The sequence below is a fragment of the Phascolarctos cinereus genome, unplaced genomic scaffold (assembly GCF_003287225.1).
Source record: "Phascolarctos cinereus isolate Bilbo 61053 unplaced genomic scaffold, phaCin_HiC Scaffold_2;HRSCAF=192, whole genome shotgun sequence".
NCBI lineage: Eukaryota > Metazoa > Chordata > Mammalia > Diprotodontia > Phascolarctidae > Phascolarctos > Phascolarctos cinereus.
Window position 1 is genome coordinate 231,165,881 of NW_027555625.1, and position 7,259 is coordinate 231,173,139.

Below are 7,259 nucleotides of genomic sequence, written 5' to 3' on the forward strand. Positions count from 1 at the left end.
ATTAAATAAATTTTGCATTACATTTGAGTTACAAAGTGACAAAAAGTCTAATTAAAAATACTTTCCTCAATTTTTTTTATCCCAGTTTTTAGGAATTATATCTTGTACAAGCGTACTGAACAAAACCATTAAAGAAACAAACAAAAAAAATGAATGCACTGATTCATAATAAGAGTAGATATAGTCTCCAGTGATTTTGTAGATCTACAGCTATATTATCTATACAATCAAAGATGGGATATCACCAATCTTATTAAGTTGTGCTGGAACTTTAATATATACAAAGTGAATTAAACTACTTGCAATAAGTTTTGCTTTGGCAGTGGTGGAGTTTTTGGCTCACAGCATTCAATAAAATTGACCATCTGAGACATCTTTGCAACCTCTGGTACACAATAACATTAACAAATAATCTTACACACAGTGTTTTCTTGAAAATATGGTTTGCTGGTCTAAACTGTATCTTTTAGGATAAACTTATTATTCAACTACACATTTCACTGGCAGCAGAGTACAACAGAAAGCTAGCACTAATGTGCTAGCCTCAGAAAACCTAGGTTCAAGCCCTGGTTCAGTCACTAGCACTAGGAGCACCCTCAACCTCTCTGAGTCTCAATTTCCTCATCTGTAAAATAAGGATAAAAATGGCCACTCCACCTTGTCTCACATGATATTATGATCACGAGTACAAAGGATATGGTCAGTACTAACTAACCAAGCTTCTTTAATATCCTTCCTTAAAGGTAGCTTGATTAGATGGAATTCAATTCAACAGATATTTATAGATGTTCATTAAGCAATTTGTCAAAAGTAACAGTCAACATTAATCTTGGTATAAAAAAAACACAACTTGGTTCTCACTCTTCTATTTCTATAACTAATCAAACTCTTCTCTCAACATATCCCTAAGACCATATAAATCCATCTTAGTTAAAAATTAACTTTAATAACTAGCACATCTTCTTAGAGAGTTGAAACTTTAGTTTGCAATTTCATCTTTTTTAGAATTGCCCTAGTGCTATGACTTGAACCATAATAAAAGATTTACTTAAAGAGATCAGGAGAAAATTAAGAATAGAAAACTTTTTATTTTCAAAGGCTCCTGTCACCAAGAAACTTAATTCAAGAAACACATTAAATATCTATTCTATAATTTTTTTTTAAATTGACTATTATCTGTAAGGCACCATGCTAGGTGATATAAACAGACAAAAAAAAAGAGTCTGGGCCCCTCAATGTTTACATTCTACTGGGGGAAGGGGAGGTGAGAAATCTCTAAAACAACCTCTGGTAAGTCTGGTATAAACCAAAAATTACAGTAAAATGTTATAGCAATTTCAGTGACCAACATTACAATTACCACCCAAACTCATTCAGATACCTTAACCAGTTAAAGTAATTCCTATATTTAATGTGACAGAAGGATTTATAATGTCTAGATTAAGCAATACTTCATCATTCTACTAGATTCTAAGCATGACATCAAATACTATATGACATGATCCAGTTTAGAGATTCACACAAGAACATTAATGAGGCCTCAGGCATTGACTCTTGTCAGGTTTGTTGTTGAAATATCCATTAAGTCACACTGTATATTTAGTAAAAGCAATAATTCTTTGTCAAATTGAAAAGTTGTATTAGTGCTACTGGGTTTAGTTCCAAATAAGGAAATATTCTTGATCATATCAAAGAATATAGGAGAAGAAAAGGAAATGGGCAAAAATCTACTAGTTCCACTTACTTCGTGCTTCGATGTATTAAGTATTTTTGGCCTACTGTGACTATGTCCTGGTTGCAGAGGCTTGTCTTTTCATTTTCCATTACTGGTTGCATGACACTTTAGAGGTGGAATCCTGCCTCCAAAATAGTTCTACAAGTTTTTGTTCGTTCCATAACTTGACATCTATATACAAATGTGCTTTTTCTGGCTGTATCCTGAAAGGGGCCAAAATTGATTCAGAAGGGAGTACTGTTTATGACAGCAACAATAAATACTAAAATACTGATACTGATAAATACTAAAAAAATACCAGAAAGCTTGAAGCATTTTTCAAAATAAAATATAATCTATTCCTTTTCTAGAGTGGGGGTTCAAAAACTACAGTCTTTCTCATTTGCCATGTTTTGGTGACTAAAACAAAACACAAAATTTCCAGTGCCTCTAAGGACAGACAACTGGAATACTAACAATACATATATACAACAGAAAAATTTTGAAAGCAATGTTTACACTGTACATTGAATAATTCTAGTAACTGACGCAAATTAAATATTCTTGTTAACAACTTCCCTAAATGACAGACATGTCTTTTAAAATTACAGAGGACAGTATTTGCCTGTCATCTACAGTTATGTTAGTATTACATGTCTACTAAAAGCAAGAAAGTTTCAAAATGACTAAATTTACTATTAAAAAGTACAGTGGGTGATAAGGATTTTTTTTAATCCTCCACAATAGAATTCAAAGTTTCTAATCAGAATATTCTTTACTTAATTCTTAACCCAAAATTACATCAGCATATTTGCACAACCACTGTAAAGAACCTTTCAAAGTTTTCATCACATAACTTATTAACCATAGTTTAACTTTGACACAAAAAGTTATTTTCCATTAAAGATGGTTTAACAAATACCCATTAGAACAGGAAGAAAAATCCAACAGTTTGATATTTTTAAAAATTAGTATCACAGAGAGAAAAACGACTGCTGTTTCATATGCAAATAATATAGAAATAATATAGCTTATAATCTAAGAAAAAACTGATCTAATACTGTTCCACATCTAATTCACCAAAACCTCCATTTTAGCCATAAAAATGTATATTACAATAATTTCTACTCCACAAAATAAAATCATTACCATTTGTAAATTGCTAAGTGAAAGATAACTTAATATATTCATTAGAAAAATAAGTAATTTGAGAGAATAACGGCTTGAGAAAAATTAGCTAAGTTCTAAGTCAATTTTAAAATACTATAGTTTGTTGTGGCACTGTACTTTAAAAAAGGCAACAGGTAATCTGTTTGACTCATAGTTTAAACATTTAGGAAACTTATAGCTACTTTAAATACACTAAAGTGGACAATAAGAACTTACAAATGTATCAAACTATAATAGGCAAGTGTCCAATTTGTGTACTTCATAAAATTAAGCAAAAGATGTTTCTAAGACATGGTATAAATCAAATATTTCTAATTAAGGGAATCTATCTAAAAAATTTAAAACAATATAAAAGAGTATTTTTTATGAAACAAACAAGTATCTCCTAATCTTTTTTGCAAATCAGGGTTTTCATAACTCAGTTTGCTTAATACAAGATATATATACCAGTATATCTAACTTCTGAATTAAAAACAAACTTAGCATGCAGAACGAACCTGCCACACTAAAATCTCACCTGTCACCACTAAAATTACTCTCTGCAATCCAACTACTTTAACTTTTACATCAATAACTCTTACTATAATTTATCTCACTTTGATTACCTAAAGATAACCCAAGCAACTTAAATAAGCTTTCTCCTGCATACTCACAACTAAGACAATTTGACAGCATAAGAAAAAAGAACAAAGAAGTCCCTGAGACCTTAAAGCTTTTCCCCATGCCAAAAAAACCATAGATGACTGGGCTGCCATACACATTTGGCCTTATTGAAGGGATTCTCTTACATACACGACTAATATTGCAACATGGTTAAGTGCACAGATTTATAATAGGGATCAGTAAACGGGGGCAGAGGAGCTGGCAAAAAGGTATGGTATTGGAAGCTTGGACTATATAGTAGAAAACGCCTAAATTTGGAGTAAGGACAAGGACAGAAATAAACTATTGAATACACCTATTTACTAAATACGGGGTGGCAATACTACCTTTCTTTTACATGGTTGTAATGATAAATGAATCAGCTAGTTCCACATACTTTATACCGAACGGAAGATGAATCTCTCACATCTGAACCAGTTGCTATGGATCAGTATCAACTGAAATACTCTTTTCCTTAACACAACTGCCTGCAGAAAAATGTATTTCCCCTCCAAATGCACAGGTGTATGAGGGCTGCAGCTAAGGAACTTTGATATCACCACTGTGTCTTTCCCTCCAAAGAACCAGAACCATACATAACTTCATGCCTAATACGAAAGGCATATTTGGTATAGAAAAGCTCAGAGGATTAAAAAAACAAAAACAAAACAGTCAATCTTTTCCCATAGGATAATGAATATCGGGACATCGAACAATTAAAAAACTGCTGGAGCTTCAACAATTTAATTCAACGAACATTCCATGGACAGTCTGGCAGACAGCGGAGTAGGGAAAAGGGTCAGAATAAATTCCTTTCGGCATCTGAGTTCAGAGATAAATACTCTAGCTTTAGAACTGGGCTAAAAAAAAAAAGCCGAACTGGGTTTGGGGGGTGTGTGTGCAAAATCATGAATAGAGGAGCTAACTCTTGGCTCCTGCCTTAAAGGGCCTGATCTTCCCCTCCGTGGCAAAGAACAGGTTAAAAAGGCTGTTGCGCGTCCCTCAGGCCGAGAAGGTGCAGGGAGAGGAAGGGGACTGCTGGGAGGAGGAGAAGACACTGGTCCCCAGCAAGGTGGGGGCTGCAGCAAACCCCATTCCTCTGGGGAAAAGGTGGGGAGGGACACCAGGCAGAAATAGACTAAGGATGGAGAAGGAGCGGCGGAGAAACCTGCGCCTTTCGAGCCCCCATGCCCCGGGAGGGAGGCGAGGGCTGGGACAGGAGGGGAAGGCTGAGGGCTCTTCTCCCAGAATAGGCCTGATCCCCGCCCCGGGAAGGGCGGAGGGACTGAGGCCTTTCTTGGGCTAGGGGGTGGCTGCAGCCCCTCCCCACTCAGGCCAGGGAGGGAGGCTGACTCCCTCAGAGGCCTAGTGTTCCCAGCCTTGTCCGCCGAGCCACGCTGGGAGCGGCGGGGTGCCTCGCTTCCTCAGGCCAAGCTAGGCCGGGGTGGCTCAGGGGAGCGGTCTCCCGTCCCCTTCGCCTCTCCCTCACCCACCCGCCATCCCAGGCCCTTCCCCCAAGCTGCAACGGGCTGGGCCGAAGCGCCTCACCTGGATTCCCGGGACTCGTCCCCCGCCGAAGGATCGGTTAGGCGGTGGTTGTGAGGAGGGGAGGGGAGGCGGAATGGCCTGTGGGGGGGCGGGCGCCGGGGATCGGGGAGGGAGGGAGGGGGGAGCCGAGCCAGACGCTGCGGCCACAGGGCAAACACTAAAGAGAATGAGCCGCTCGGGCTCCCGCAGCCAGGCAGGAAGTGACGGGGGGAGGGACAGGGCCCGACCCCCTCCTTCCCCAGTCCCCTCCCCCCCATTACAGAAACTACAATTCCCGGCAGGTTCAGCGCAGCTCCAGCTACGGAGACTACAATTCCCGGCAGGCACTGCATGAAACCTTCCACATTACCCTCCACGTTGGGAATCAAAATTGTCTTTCGCGAGCAAGCTGAGGCGTGGCCCTTTGTTGGGGGCTATCCCAGCCTATCCCTTCTTGCGCTAGACTGATGGGAGTTGTAGTTCGCATACGGGGCATAGGCCCAAATTCAGGGACGGCGGGCAGAAAGTGGCACACTTTTAAAAGCATAAGCTGGGGTTACCTCTGGTTGGTATTATTCACTTAGACTTCAGAAAACACGCACCATCCTTCTCATGGGCTTCAGTGGCACATTCTCTCAGCCCCCTAGAACCCCAAAGGGCCAATTTACATTGTCTTTGTTTCCCCACCTGCATTCTTTCCATTCCTCCTTCTCTTCCTTCCTTCCTTCCTTCCTTCCTTCCTTCCTTCCTTCCTTCCTTCCTTTCCTTCCTTCCTTCCTTCCTTCCTTCCTTCCTTCCTTCCTTCCTTCCTTCCTTCCTTCTTTCCTTCCTTTTATCTCCAAATAGAGAAGCAGGAATTAACATAAATAGTTTTATATCCAGAATCCTCCAGGCCACCAAGAAAAAGCGAGCTATAAATAAAAATGCTCTGTAGTTTATTCCAGCCTTAACTTACACATTGTCTTTAACCAAGGTTTTCTAGCAGTACACCCTGAAATTATTATTCTCCAACCTTGGTGTTTCTAAGCTCCATACCATCACCTTTCTATTTACGCTTATCTTTTTTCATATACTCTCATTTGTAATTTTTTATAAAAAGATAAAAATACATTATTTGCATTCTTTTTCCTTTATGTGATTCTTAGGCATATCTTCCCATAATTCCTCCCTAAAGGATCTATCCAATGTACTATGGACGTTCCTTCTGTATGGATTTTTGTATTTCATAATTCTAATGCAACGCTTGAGTATACCTCAACTCTAAATACATGACTAGCCTACCTCATTATTTTCATGTGCTAAGAATCCTATTCATTAAAATCCATTTTTTTAGTGTAAAGAATATGATTTATCATTTATCATCACAGCAATCAATCAACAAGTGTTTATTAAGCACCTGTTATGTACTAGGCAGTATACTAGGTGCTAGGGATACAAAAACATCAAAACAAGTCTCTTTGGGGCAGCTAGTAGTGGATAGAGCGCTGGCTCTGGAGTCAGGAGGACCTGAGTTCAGATTCCACCTCAGACACATAACGCTAGCTGTGTGATTCTGGGCAAAGTCACTTAGCCCCAATTGCCCTCACCAGAAAAAAAAAAACAAGTCTCTTCCCTCAAGGAGCTTACATTTTAACCTGGAGACAATATGAACATATGTACTAAACTGTACATTTTATGTGTATAAAACACATACAAAACAGATTCAAGGTAATCTTGAAGGGAGAGCATCTGGGGGACCAGGAAAGGCCTCACACAGAAGGTGGCACACTTGGCATAGTGCTATGGTGGTCAATTCATGTTAATTACTTTTAAATTGGATGTCAACAGGAAACAGTCAAGTAATGTTCAAATTCAATGATGTAGATCCTACTTTGAATTAGCTGACCTGGCTGACACTCAGATTAATAAAAGTTCTATTTTGATGTCTCATTGAGAACCCAGGGTGATTTTTGGTACCTCAGGAATGACACAATTTTCTGTTCATGTTTTGTTGGTTTGATTTCAGGGTTTTCAAACTTCAGTTGCATCAAAAACACACAGTACTTCTCTTGTCTCCCATCCCACAAAAAACCTTTTATGTTTAAAAAGAAACATTTGGTTTATAAGCTATATGGTGTTTTGTGGGACTTAAACTATATTTTGTTTTGTATATTGCTATTAAAGCATAATTTGGAATTCTGCAATGCACGTGTCTAAAATGTTAGAG

General features: G+C 38.6%; 1 protein-coding gene across 14 annotated transcripts in view; it reads right to left on the reverse strand.

The window, feature by feature from the left end:
- The window catches only part of STAU1 (staufen double-stranded RNA binding protein 1), a 54,924-nt gene extending 49,723 nt beyond the window's left edge, over positions 1-5,201 (reverse strand). For 3 of the 14 annotated variants that reach the window (XM_078149866.1, XM_078149864.1, XM_020984179.2), the window contains exons 1-2: positions 5,075-5,197; positions 1,745-1,938 (exon numbers count right to left, since the gene is read on the reverse strand). The gene's annotated coding sequence lies outside the window, so the exon portion shown is untranslated. Of the gene's footprint in view, positions 1-1,744; positions 1,939-5,074 lie in introns of all 14 variants that reach the window. The other 11 variants (XM_020984180.2, XM_078149863.1, XM_020984178.2 and 8 more) reach the window with 6 other exon arrangements.
- Between the last annotated feature and the right edge of the window lie 2,058 nt (positions 5,202-7,259).